At 41.3% G+C, this 13,567-nt stretch overlaps 1 pseudogene; it reads right to left on the bottom strand.

Annotated features, from left to right (window-relative positions):
* Positions 1 to 3,368: 3,368 nt before the first annotated feature.
* Positions 3,369 to 5,479, bottom strand: LOC142468885 (rho guanine nucleotide exchange factor 6-like; annotated as a pseudogene).
* Between the last annotated feature and the right edge of the window lie 8,088 nt (positions 5,480 to 13,567).

Here is a 13,567-nt window from a genome sequence, read left to right as displayed (position 1 = left end):
AACAGGGGCTGATGACATGATCCTGGACGCATCAGCCCCTGTTATGGGGTTGTTTTAACACAGTGTGCTAATACCAGTACTTTCACTAGCATAGCCATATATCTAAAAATAGTGTAGCTGGCAGGGATGGTTCTACTGATACTATTGTAACAATCTATGGACACATTGTAGCCGTATCCCTGCTGCTGTATCTGGCCAACTATTTACTGTGCTAGTGATTGCAAGTGTTGGGCATTTTGACTCACCTTGTCTGGTTGCACTTTGTTTAGCCTCCCAGGTTCCAGTTGTATCTTTTTATATTGGAATTTATCTACATGTGAGGCTAACTCTGTTGCATGTGTGCATATCATTTAATCTATTTTTATGGTTAATTACATTAATTGTTACGGTAATATATGTTTTAAGGATGTTGTATTAAAAGTTACATTTTAACTCACATAGTGTGCACATAAGTGAATTTTCTTTTGGAGTACAAACTTTTTGTACCCCTTTTGTTTTCCTGATTCACTTCAATTCACAGCTGCACCTATTGTTTTTGATAATTATCGATTATATATATCATTTATTTACATTACAATTTGTATGATTTACTTGATCACTCCCTATCCCCCCTCTTTTTTACTCTACAAGAGGTTTACTATTTTGAAACTTTTATGGGCAATATATTTTAGTCTGTTGACGTTGGACAGTCAACAGAATGCCTGAAAGAATGCAGGACACCCCAACCCAAGCACAGGCGGCCCAATCAGAGGCTCAGACTGAGCCACCTGTGCTGAAGCAGGGATGGCTTGAGCCATGTGTGCTGAAGCCGGGATACACCGAAAATCCGACCCGCCATGGGGGAGGGGGAGGGGGGCCCAAGGACCGGAGTTGAGCACCCCTAGTTTAAAGAAAAATGAATTTGTCTATAATGTTAACAGGAACATTTCTAGTTACAGCATTGGTTCCAAAAAAGACCTCTGCAAAGAGGAAAAAGAGCAAGAGCATAATATCTGGGCTATATCCAAGCAGAAATGTTTGTCTACATTTACTAAACACTTGGAAGCCGTAAGGAAAGGGCTAAAAGGGGCCTTTTGGGCTTAGCACTGTTTAGTATACAAGGCCTTTCATTTCATGTGCATTGGAACTCAATATCCCCAAAATATGATTACAGTACACTGTTTAGTTCTGTTCAGCACATAACCCAAATTCCTATGATCAAACAGATTTGCATAGGTTTTTTTTTTTAACTGTTTGAAGAAACATACAAGCCATTTAAGGATTTCACAGAAAGAATAAATAATTCAACTATTTTCTAGATATTGAAACGTACTGGGTCACAAAAAATAAACAAGTGTCAACGTAAAAAGGGCAAATGCGACAGAAGTATTCCCAACAGGCAGGTGCTGGAATTAGGTATTCAATGCAAGTAACGTGGTATTCCAGGATTGTTCTAAAAATGCACACAAAGCGTCACACTTCAACCCCATGTATCTGCTCTGCACAGTGAATACCGTCAGTGAGCAGTAACGGCTTCTAGTGAGCAGGTTGTCCTTTTGTGTATGAACTACAATAATTCAAGCCCGACGACTCGTACCCAAATGGATTCTGAACTTTTCTAACCAGCGGAAGTGGAAGCCGGACGCATGTAGGTTTTTTGGTGTTAAAGGCCAGTAAAGGACAAACTCAGATTCTAAATCACATCTTCCAAAACTACTATGGAAATGACACAAGGCAGAAATTCCAGTGCGACTTAACATAGCGAAAATAAAAGCACATAAATTTAGTTAAAAAAAAAACGGTGGTCAAACTTAACCAGCAAACAAAAAATAACATAGTGTTCTAAAATACGCTTTAAGGTTTGGGGCACTGACCAATCACAAGACCTTAGAATTCCGCTTAACAGATGCCTCGGACACAGAACTTTCACACTCTAAACACATTGGCTCAGAGAGTTGTCTTGTATAATGAACCCCGATTTCCTATCCACTGTCCGAGAACCTCTTAGAACAGTGGTTCCCAAGTCCAGTCCTCAAGGACCTCCAACAGCCCAGGTCCCAAGGCCATCCTCGCACCAGCACAGGTGGCCCAATCATTTTGGCCAAACCACCTGTGATCAAGCAGGGACATCCTAAAAACATGGACTGTTTGGGGTCCCAGAGGACCGGAGTCGGGAAACACAGTTACAAAAACACCATGATCATTTACAGATCTACACATTTCACCTTCCTTTTAACTGTTAACCAACGTCCTGATTTGCAGGTAGGTTAAATTAGCAGTCCCTTACATTCTCTAAGCTTTATTTGTAGTCACATATTTAGAACTGAACAGATTGTAGCTCAGGAAAGTCCCAGAGAAATGTAACTTTCAGTGGAAAAAACACATGATGGCCGCTGGAGCCAACCAACAGAAAGCAGTGACATCATTGCCACAATGACATAATTGCCACAATGACATCATAGAGAGATTCTGATTCATATTGATTTCCCAACCAGGGAGTTCCAAATACGGGTATTTTCAAACTCTTGAAAGATGAGAAGTCCACTTCGCTTCAAAATTTTGCTCCAGGGGGCTTCGCAATTTAGATCATTTTTATACAATTTTAAATTTTGGAAACAGTTAATGGAAATGCATCACCAGAAGGGAGAACAAGTAGACGTGGGTGGGTTGAGGGGGTTGGGTGGGAGGTAGAGGAGCCATTACCTAAATCTCATGCAGCAACAGTGATACATCTTAATGATACATACTATTAAACTCCACTCACCCAATCATGTTGTATACATTTTACCTAGCGTCCCATCCCTGAATTGACTTACAATTATACTTTAGAGCCGGGGTAGCCAACTCCAGTCCTCAAGGGCCACCAACAGGCCAGACCCCCAGGACACCTCAGCCCCAGCACAGGCGGCCCCACCAGCGACCCAGTCTTCAACTGAGCCACCGACCGAGCCACCCGCGCCGAAGCAGGGACACCCCGAAAACCAGACCCACCGACGGCCCCTGCAAACCGGAGCTGCCCACCCACACCCCATGAAGGCCTATATCATGCTTGCTACTCCATACTAATATTAGGCTTCAGCTTCTTTTGCATTCTTTCAACGATAAAATGGAAGCCAAGGGGGGAACCACCCTGTCCTGCCTCTGCATGAAACCCTGACATTGCATACACAGTGTATAAGGCGCGGTTGAGGTTCAGGGCTGGAGAATGTACCAAAAGCAGTGCAAAGTAGCTCCCAGATTTAAAATGGGTTCATAAAAGTTCTACTGTCTCCAACATACGGAGCCCCATTCACTAACCGAGAACCTCTCAACACGTCTTTCTTCAGATATTAACCCTGCGTGCCATCGGCCATTTTGTTAGATTGCCAAATTGAATGGGATGGGGACGGACTAGTGAGTTGAATCGTCCCGTGCGCAATCGCTAGTTTGCTTCAACATCCTGCGGACCAACTTTTCCTGTTCCTTTCTGGACTTCTGCTCTTCGTCCAGACTTTGCTTCATTCTTTTATTCTCCTGTTTTAGTACTTTGACCTCATCTCTCAATGCATAAACGGTGTTTATGAGGCATTTCTCTTTTGTAACAGCCTGGCCATTGCTCCTGGTTTCCTCAATAATTAGATTGTCTTCCTCTAGCAGCAAGAGTTGTGGAGCAGAATCTTTGCGGGAGCAGGAACTGAGGTTCTGCTGGAGGCCTGCACCAGTGCAATATGCCTCAATTACTTTAAGAATTTGCGCGTCCTCCTCCAATGCAACAGTGCTTTTTCTGAAACCAGAATCGTCATCCGAATGCTTTCTCTCAGTTTTTCGTTTCTGGTGGAATTTCTTCAGGGTTTTCGGGCTCTTTTTGGGTTCCACTTTGTAACCCAGTGAAGCTGAAGGTCGAAGTGGAGGAGCAGGTCACAAGCAGCCTCGGGTAGGTGATGTGTAGGAGTGATGAGAAGGTTTGGGCTGTCTTCCATCTGAAAGCTGATGGCCTGTCCAGGACTGTGTCTTGCACAATGAGGTGTGAGACCCGGGGGCTTTGGTTAGTCGGTGAAGATGTTCAAGCCATTCCTGGCAATCGTGGCTGTTGTGGCAATGTACCACTATACGTTCTATCATAATTCCTGTGATTTCAAAAGCGTGATTATTGATTTCATTCTCCTCTATCTTCACAATTGACATTCCAGTCAAGGGTAATTTCCCCTGATAAATGAAGCCACTCATCCGAGGACTTGCAGACAACATTAAAAGCACATTGGAAAACAGCATGAAATATCTCTCATCTTTGTCCTCGCCAGCTCTGCATTGAACCATGACCTGGGACATGTAGACCACGCTGCCCATCATTTTGATATCTTCACCTTCCCAGCCTTGAATGGGATCTGAGAGGATCTGCAACTCCAGCTGCTTCCTCTTCCGCAGCTCCTGACACTGGGCCACAAGGGCCTTAAAGGATGCCGTTGCTTTGAGGACGTCTTGGTGATCTGAGTGAGCTTCCTCCATGTGCCTTTACAGTTCCTGGAGGAGAATGACATATTTATCCAGTCTTGTGAAGGGTTTGCTAAGGCTCGTAGTCAGCATCAGAATCCCTGGGCCCGCTGACCCTTGGGTTTCCATAAACCTCTCCAGTTCATCGCTGTGTTGTGTTAGAACACCAACAGCCATAGGGTGATTAGCGCAATAGCTTAAGTATAAGGACTTAAAATGGTTGAAAATATGCAGAAAACAGCCACCCACTTTTTGTTGATTTTCTGCCAGCTTTGCACCGTCTTCCAAAGCCTGACACAGCATTTGTTGAAAGGTGCATAGTTCCTCAAAGTTTCCCAATAGAGAAATTATGTCTACAGTGCTTATCTTGTCATGTGTCTGAAGAGGTCGGAGGTACGTGGAAAGCAGTAACTGAAGTTCTTTTGTGTAGTCACACTCAGTTTCAAGGATATTCTGCAGTACCACAGTATAGTAGTTCGTTGTTAGTTGCGTTGCTTCATATCCTTTCAATGCTTTGGGGGAAAGTGGCTTGTCATTAGACTTGAATTCTTTCATATAGTTGCTGGGAAACCAGCCCTATTTTCCGTTAATGGTGCCTTCCCACCATCCCCCGTCCTCGACATGGTGTCGCCCTTACAAAACAAGAGCTCGTCCTCATTTTGCTGCTTAAAGTCAAACCGCGCCTTCACAATCAACTGATAGCTGCCATTCCCGGTCATGTCCACAGCTTTGGAATGCCTCTTCAGTACTCGTGAGGAACAATCTGCTCCCGGGGGATTTATCGGAGAACAGGCTGCAAAGTTATGCGACTGAGACATCGTACGCGAACATGGTCTCTCAGTTGTCTGATCTTCTGTAGCTTTGTTGACCGCATTGAGAGTGCTCAGAACCTTGGAAAAGTTCTCACCAGTGTAGAGGTCATTTGCATCGAGTAGCTCGATCCGAAGAGTAGCACATGCTTTCAGAAACTCGTTGACATTTTCAAGGCAATCCGCTTTATTCTTGGGTTCTGCACAAAACTTATCTAAGACAATTTACTAAAGTCAGGTCACCCTCTGTGCTGCATCACTGTCTACTTTCACTGACAGGAAGAGAAAAAGCAAACTGGGCTCTATTGATTTATTTTTAATGGGCAAATGCGCTATTATCCAGATCTGGATAATAGAGCTTTCAACCATTAGTATGTGTATGGTGGGGGTGTTGAGGTAGAGGGGGTGGGTAGTAGGATGGCTATTGGTTGCCAATGTTGTTATTTTTGCAACTGTTGAGGGCAAAAGTATCCACAGTGACAATTAATGGATGTGTTTTTTTTCTAGTTTTGTAATTTGTATAGTATTTTCTTTTATTGCAATGTATTGTAGATTTGAATGGGCAAAAGCGATATTAGTGATATTTGCCTACCAGGGCTTTTGATCATTCCTGTGTGGTGTGGGTGAAGGGAGTAGTTGCCCCTGGGCGTGTATTTCGGCCTCACGGCAGTTGTTAACCCCTTCATTACCCTAGCGATTGTAACTGCTGAGATAAGGGAGGAGTTAATCCTTCCTGGGAGGCTTAAACACCCATCATAAAACAACTATAAGCTTCTCCCACCCCCTCTATCACAACCAAACTGGCTACAGTTATTTAACCCCTTCATTAACTTTGCGTTTAGCCACCTAGGTAATGAAGTTCTGTTTTTATTTTACATTTAATAAGATAGTATTGAAGCAGGGCTCTCCGGAGCTGAACTACATTAATTTCAAGTCCAGGGAGCCCCTGCTACCCAAGGTACAGTCCTCAGTAGAAGGTGCCAGTATCTCTGGCAAGTTTAAATGTCCCGGTCACATGGGCTGTGATGCGGAACATTTAAACTTGCATGAGATACCATCATGTAGGAGACCAGTGCAGATGTATTACCCGGGAGACATAGATTTGGGGGAAATAAACATTGGCTTTTATTTAGCCTGTATACTCATACAATACAGCTTAGGGCAGAATAGAAAATAAACCAAACAGGTCTATCAATTTGTAAGGGCTTAGCCACACTTCCCAGTCCCTATCTGCAGGGCTGAGAGGATAAGCCTCTTAAGCCTCTGACACCAAAGTTCAGAGGTAACTTTAAGCAGTGTACTTTTTATATCAGTCTCTGGGTCTGGGGTGGTGTCTATGGGGTGCACTCTCTGGCGGGTACCAAGGTCCGCTGCATCCTGGAACAGAGGGTCTAGTTCTATGGGATATCTCTCTGGCAGCACCCACCACCTTAGTGCTCGAGAGATTCCCCGCAGTTTAAGCAGCAGGCCTTTTACCTGACTGGTGAGCCAGGTGGAGACTGGCTGATTGTATGTTTCTGCAATTAGCCAGCACACTGATGGGTTCATCAGCCAAATACAGGCTTTCTATTTGGAGCCCTATTTAGACAGGGATTAAGGCTCTGGCACATGGTACCCCTAACATAGCGAAGAAGGTAAAGGATCCGTGGTCCATCCGCTCCAGGGGAAAAAAGGTAAGAACTCACCAGCAAAGGAAGTTAAAAACTAATTTATTGGGCTACATAAAAACAAAAAATAGACAGTAACAAACTCTCCCACGCGTTTCACGCCCACTATGGCGCTTTCTCAAGGAGTACTGGGTAAGGAGAGGTCCTGGGTATTTAACATACTCCCCGTCATGCAAAACAGCTGATATACATAACCACTTGATTTTGTTTTGCAGATAGTAAAGCTACAAGACAGAACAGAAGAGAAACAGAATAAGAAGAAACAGAATAAATATATAAACTATATACAAATGAAAAAAGAAAGATAATAATGATCAAAAATGAAAATAAACAAGTAAAAAAAAATAAAAAAATGAATAAATGAGATACATATTGGACAAAGATGATTAATGATGTTATGTCCCAATTAAATATTACCACATCATGTCATGCCTCATATATAATTAATTAACCAATGATTGTAGCCTGTCCTAATAGAAGTAATTAGCTCACTGGTATAGAAATAAATTTTAGCATACAAAGCTTCACATGGAATTGCAAATAAAGATAATATTGCAATAAATAGGTAAATGGACGCATACTGATATTGGACCATCTGAGTCTCTAATATGTTTGAACCTCATAAAGGAATTTCAAATAATAAAATAATAAAACACCCTGGCAACCGATAAAGATTATAAAATAATACTGGAGTCTGTTCACATGCACGACCAGAGGGGGGATGTAGAAAAGGTGGGATATAGGAAGATAAATGGATACAGTAATATCTATTGGAGCACATTGTAAGTACCAATTACATATAGTACTATAGTATATCCTTAAAGGAAACTCTTCAAGTCCCAGTCGATATTTAACCCATTGGGTACTAAAGTGTTAAGTGTAAATATCCAAAATGCCTCACGTCTGTGAAGCAAATTGGCTCTATCACCACCTCTGTAGTGCATTTTAACAGACTCCAGTGCAACACATCTGAAGTTCAACAGACTTCCCTTTTGACATATGTCAAAGTGATTAGAGACCGGGTGCAGTTTGTCTCTCCTGAGAATTAATCTCATATGCTCAAGTATGCGTTGCTTCAACGGTCGCGTGGTTAATCCCACATACCGTTTGTTGCAACCACACATGAGCATATAGATCACATGGTCAGTGTTACAAGTGATACATGACAAAATTTTGAACACTCTAGTGTTCTCAGACCCTGAAAATGTCTTAGTCTTCAAAAGGTATTTACACATCTTACAGTGGTGACAGGGATAGCAACCAACCAAGTTTGGAAATAATTCCTTGGGTTTAGAAATTAATCTAGGCACACTAGGGGAAATCAAATTGCCCATTGTTTGGGATCTTTGAAAGACCACACGAGGATCATGTGTCACCATGTCTTTAAGAAGAGGGTCAGTAGCTAGTATAGGCCAGTATTTCTTGATGATTTTTTTGATATCATATGATTGGTTGCTAAACCTGGTAATGAAGAACGGTGGAAGATTGTCATTTCCTTTGGTAAGAGATGTATTCTTTTTGAGTTTAGTAGAGGAGACTGCTCCCCGTTTACCTATAAGGTTCTCTCTTGGCTCCATCTTTGCACCGAGATAGGCCTCCTGGAGAATAAAAGGATCATAGCCCCTCGCCTTTCATCAAGAAATACTGGCCTATACTAGCTACTGACCCTCTTCTTAAAGACATGGTGACACATGATCCTCGTGTGGTCTTTCAAAGATCCCAAACAATGGGCAATTTGATTTCCCCTAGTGTGCCTAGATTAATTTCTAAACCCAAGGAATTATTTCCAAACTTGGTTGGTTGCTATCCCTGTCACCACTGTAAGATGTGTAAATACCTTTTGAAGACTAAGACATTTTCAGGGTCTGAGAACACTAGAGTGTTCAAAATTTTGTCATGTATCACTTGTAACACTGACCATGTGATCTATATGCTCATGTGTGGTTGCAACAAACGGTATGTGGGATTAACCACGCGACCGTTGAAGCAACGCATACTTGAGCATATGAGATTAATTCTCAGGAGAGACAAACTGCACCCGGTCTCTAATCACTTTGACATATGTCAAAAGGGAAGTCTGTTGAACTTCAGATGTGTTGCACTGGAGTCTGTTAAAATGCACTACAGAGGTGGTGATAGAGCCAATTTGCTTCACAGACGTGAGGCATTTTGGATATTTACACTTAACACTTTAGTACCCAATGGGTTAAATATCGACTGGGACTTGAAGAGTTTCCTTTAAGGATATACTATAGTACTATATGTAATTGGTACTTACAATGTGCTCCAATAGATATTACTGTATCCATTTATCTTCCTATATCCCACCTTTTCTACATCCCCCCTCTGGTCGTGCATGTGAACAGACTCCAGTATTATTTTATAATCTTTATCGGTTGCCAGGGTGTTTTATTATTTTATTATTTGAAATTCCTTTATGAGGTTCAAACATATTAGAGACTCAGATGGTCCAATATCAGTATGCGTACATTTACCTATTTATTGCAATATTATCTTTATTTGCAATTCCATGTGAAGCTTTGTATGCTAAAATTTATTTCTATACCAGTGAGCTAATTACTTCTATTAGGACAGGCTACAATCATTGGTTAATTAATTATATATGAGGCATGACATGATGTGGTAATATTTAATTGGGACATAACATCATTAATCATCTTTGTCCAATATGTATCTCATTTATTCATTTTTTTATTTTTTTTTACTTGTTTATTTTCATTTTTGATCATTATTATCTTTCTTTTTTCATTTGTATATAGTTTATATATTTATTCTGTTTCTTCTTATTCTGTTTCTCTTCTGTTCTGTCTTGTAGCTTTACTATCTGCAAAACAAAATCAAGTGGTTATGTATATCAGCTGTTTTGCATGACGGGGAGTATGTTAAATACCCAGGACCTCCCCTTACCCAGTACTCCTTGAGAAAGCGCCATAGTGGGCGTGAAACGCGTGGGAGAGTTTGTTACTGTCTATTTTTTGTTTTTATGTAGCCCAATAAATTAGTTTTTAACTTCCTTTGCTGGTGAGTTCTTACCTTTTTTCCCCTGGAGCGGATGGACCACGGATCCTTTACCTTCTTCGTTACTGCTACGAGGATCAACGTTCACCACCGGAAGCGGAAGCAGCCGCACACACAGAGGGAGACGCATCTACACAGGACTGGAGCTGGAAGGAGGAAAGCAGAGCGGTGATCTTGTGAGTCGCGTGGACTCCACACCGGGCGGTCAGCCAGGGCCAGGGATTGAGTGAGTACCTCTTCACCCTCCCGTTACTAGCCCTCTTTTGCATTACCCGATACTCACCTTGCTCCTTATTACAGTCCTACCCGATTTATATACCTGGTGTCAACTCCATTCAATTCAATTGATATTGACATTGCCCTGCCTGGCATCGTTGTCTACGCTCTTTGAGCTCATATACGGTTAATGTTCCTACCCCTAACATAGGCCTGTAGCCTGGGAGGCTGGGGGTCCCCAGACCTGAAATTAATGCTGTTCAGCTCCGGAAACACCCTTCTTTAATACTATGTTAATACTATATTATTAAAATGTAAATGGTGTGATCGCCTGTAAGAGCTATTTAGAGAAAATGTGACTTTTCTTAGAGAATACCGTTTTTACACACATTTCTTAGTGTTCGGTAGGCGCATGCCAACCCGATCGATGATGCAATGAATTTATCGAGTTTAGTGAATAGGCCCCATAATTTGCTGCTGTAGTGCCGAAGGTTATTCTAAAACAAACCAGTGGCAATCACCAACAAGACCCAGGTACATGCTGGGTACATGCTGGGTACATGCTGAAACATTTCAATGACATTTCTGCAGAGACTAATGGCCCATCGGATTAACAGCGGGGGTCCCTGGCAGTCCCATTCAAACTGGATTGGACTGCCAAGGACCCCTGCTGTGTTAATCCGATGGGCCATTAGCCTCTACAGAAATGTCACTGAAATGTACCCAGCATGAACCCAGCATGTACCTGGCTAGTTTAAGGCAAGTTTTAGAATACTCGTTGTCTCGTCTGTATGTCATAAAATGTGTAATCCTAAAAAATAAAACCATATGCATGTAATAATAACTAAAAATATATGTATAAACACAATGTATCTGCCATTAAACCTATACATGGTTCTAAATACATAACAAAGAAGCCTGTATGGTTTCTCGTTGTAATTCTGATCTTAATGTCTCTCGCAAAAAATATTACAGCTATTATCAATGGGGAAGGAGATGAATGAACAGGGGTTAATTATCACTATCAAACAGTATTGATAACGCTACATTTTTAATGATACGGTTTTGTTCTTATTTACATATACTGTACACACACATAATCACAGGACTGGAAAAAGCTCGGGAAAACTCTAAGGGCCTCATTCAGAGAGGGTTGATAAAAATTATCGCCAGGACATTTAAAATGACTTTTTTTGGGTGTTGCTATCACGGTATTCAGAAAGGCTCTGTCTAGCAAAGACCTGTGATAGCAAAATTCCCAAAACGGGTGAGTTGCTGCCAGCGAGAGCATCGAGCTTCTGAAAAGGCTTGAACCGGCGATTCATTTCTGCTGAAGAGAGAGCGGCTCTGAGAGAGCCACCTCTCACAGCTGAAATGTCACCCGAAAATTATTTATTTAAATAGTGTATATGTGCAGGGGGTCTCCGGAGCTGAACCGTGTTGGTTTTATGTCCGGAGACCCCCTGCTTCCCGAGATACAGGCACCTTTATGGGGTGCCGGTATCTCCTATGCAACAAAATGTCCCGGTCACATGCATGCAGCAATGCGTGCAGTCTAAGCTCATATAGCATGTGAGTGCATTGGCTGTTTTGATCTTAAATCGTTTTTATTAAATTGTACTGTACTACACCATTGGCATTTTCATTATTCCTTATGATATCTGGCACTGTGGTTGATCCATGTGGAGAGGGCGTATAATACCTGAGGATCCATATTCAACCTATGAGTGTCCCAGACGGCCAGCTAAAGATACCTTTCAAGGCCTGTCTTTATCTACTTGGATGTAAGTAGCTAGCAGCTGTGTGGATGAGATCTCCACTAATAGAGAGTACTGCGCAATGGTTTTTCTGTCTTCTTTGATTCCAGATAACTACTTACCATCATAAGAAATCAAAGAGAATCAACGGCGAAGATTCATGAACTGTTTCTCTTAATCTCAGCACTAGGAACTTTCGTATCAGGTTAACATACATGATAGTGCGCCAAGGACTTTGTTCTCTGTATTATCAATTTGTCTATAGCCTTATGGAAAGGCTTGATATTTTGTCCTAGGCAGCCTGCCCTGTTCCCCCCTTACCCTCTCTTATATTGGTGGTTGTGGGACTATATGATATTGGTTATCCTTGCACAGTTAGGATATATCATTTTTCACATTTATAATTTGATTCAATATTAATTATTGTAATTATCACATATAACAATAGGTCAAGCGCTTGTTTTGTAGTTTAAGTTCTCTTTATATCACATTAATACACACGACACACAATAATAAAACATAACTAAACTCCAAAAAACCACACTTCACTAAATAAAAACAGTAGCCAGCTAATCCAATGAATACAAGCAATAACAACATCAATAATGAATTAATTAAACCATTAACCAATCAAACCAATTAATTCCTAAACCAACTCAAAATGAATAGTAACACTAACCAATCAAAACAATTAATTACTACAACATTAATGAATGTAAACATTGAAATACAAAGAAAGAAATTGTAACAATATCTGAAATAACCATAAAACGCATTAGCTAACATAATACAACATTAACTACAAACGAACACCAATCGCAAACATTTTATTACCATTAAGCATGAAAAAACAAACAATCACATCCATATAATAAACTGAAATGAAAAAAAGCAGCAGCAATACCAAGCGAGAAATGCCCCCCAAATATTGTCATAATAATGTATTAATCTGTACCCTAAAGTGGTACAGATTAATATATTATCAGTCAATGTGCCTCCCCCAAAAAATCAAAACACACATACAATGAATAAACCTGTAAAAAGAGACATTTACAAACATTCAATATATTACTTAACATTAGAAGCGGTGGCCCTCCGACTCCTGGGGTAACAGGAAGCTCACGTACCTTGAAGCCCTCCAACAGCATCCGATGCCATCCGCCATAAAGATCCTGATCAGGTACCCAAATCTTCTTTTTTCTTTCTTTAATCACCTTCTTCTATCTTCATCGTCACCATTTCTTGATCTTCTTAATCTTCTATCTTCTTGTTGTAATCCAAAAAGCCCCATGGTAGATCCCAACCGATGTTGTCTCTTCATCTTCTTGGGCTCAAATGAGGCGTCACAGCCTTTAATAGGGCTTGTGACGTCACATTTAGCCTCAAAATGGTTAACAGCCACCTGATTGGCTGTTAAAACCATATTCCGACTTTAATTTTTTTTGACATGACGTCACTTAAAGGGAATGAAGCCAGCCAATCAGAATTGCTGTGCTTCATTTGCCTTTAAGATGACGTCACAAAGCCGGCGTCACATGGTATTTCAGCCAATCAGATCGTGGGAACCAATTCCACACTCTGATTGGCTGAAATACCTTGTGACACCGGCCATCTTGGATTTAGTGACGTC

This window comes from Ascaphus truei, chromosome 1, assembly GCF_040206685.1.
Source record: "Ascaphus truei isolate aAscTru1 chromosome 1, aAscTru1.hap1, whole genome shotgun sequence".
Lineage (NCBI taxonomy): Eukaryota > Metazoa > Chordata > Amphibia > Anura > Ascaphidae > Ascaphus > Ascaphus truei.
Note: the sequence above shows the minus strand (reverse complement) of the source record. Positions and strands in the feature narration are given on the sequence as shown.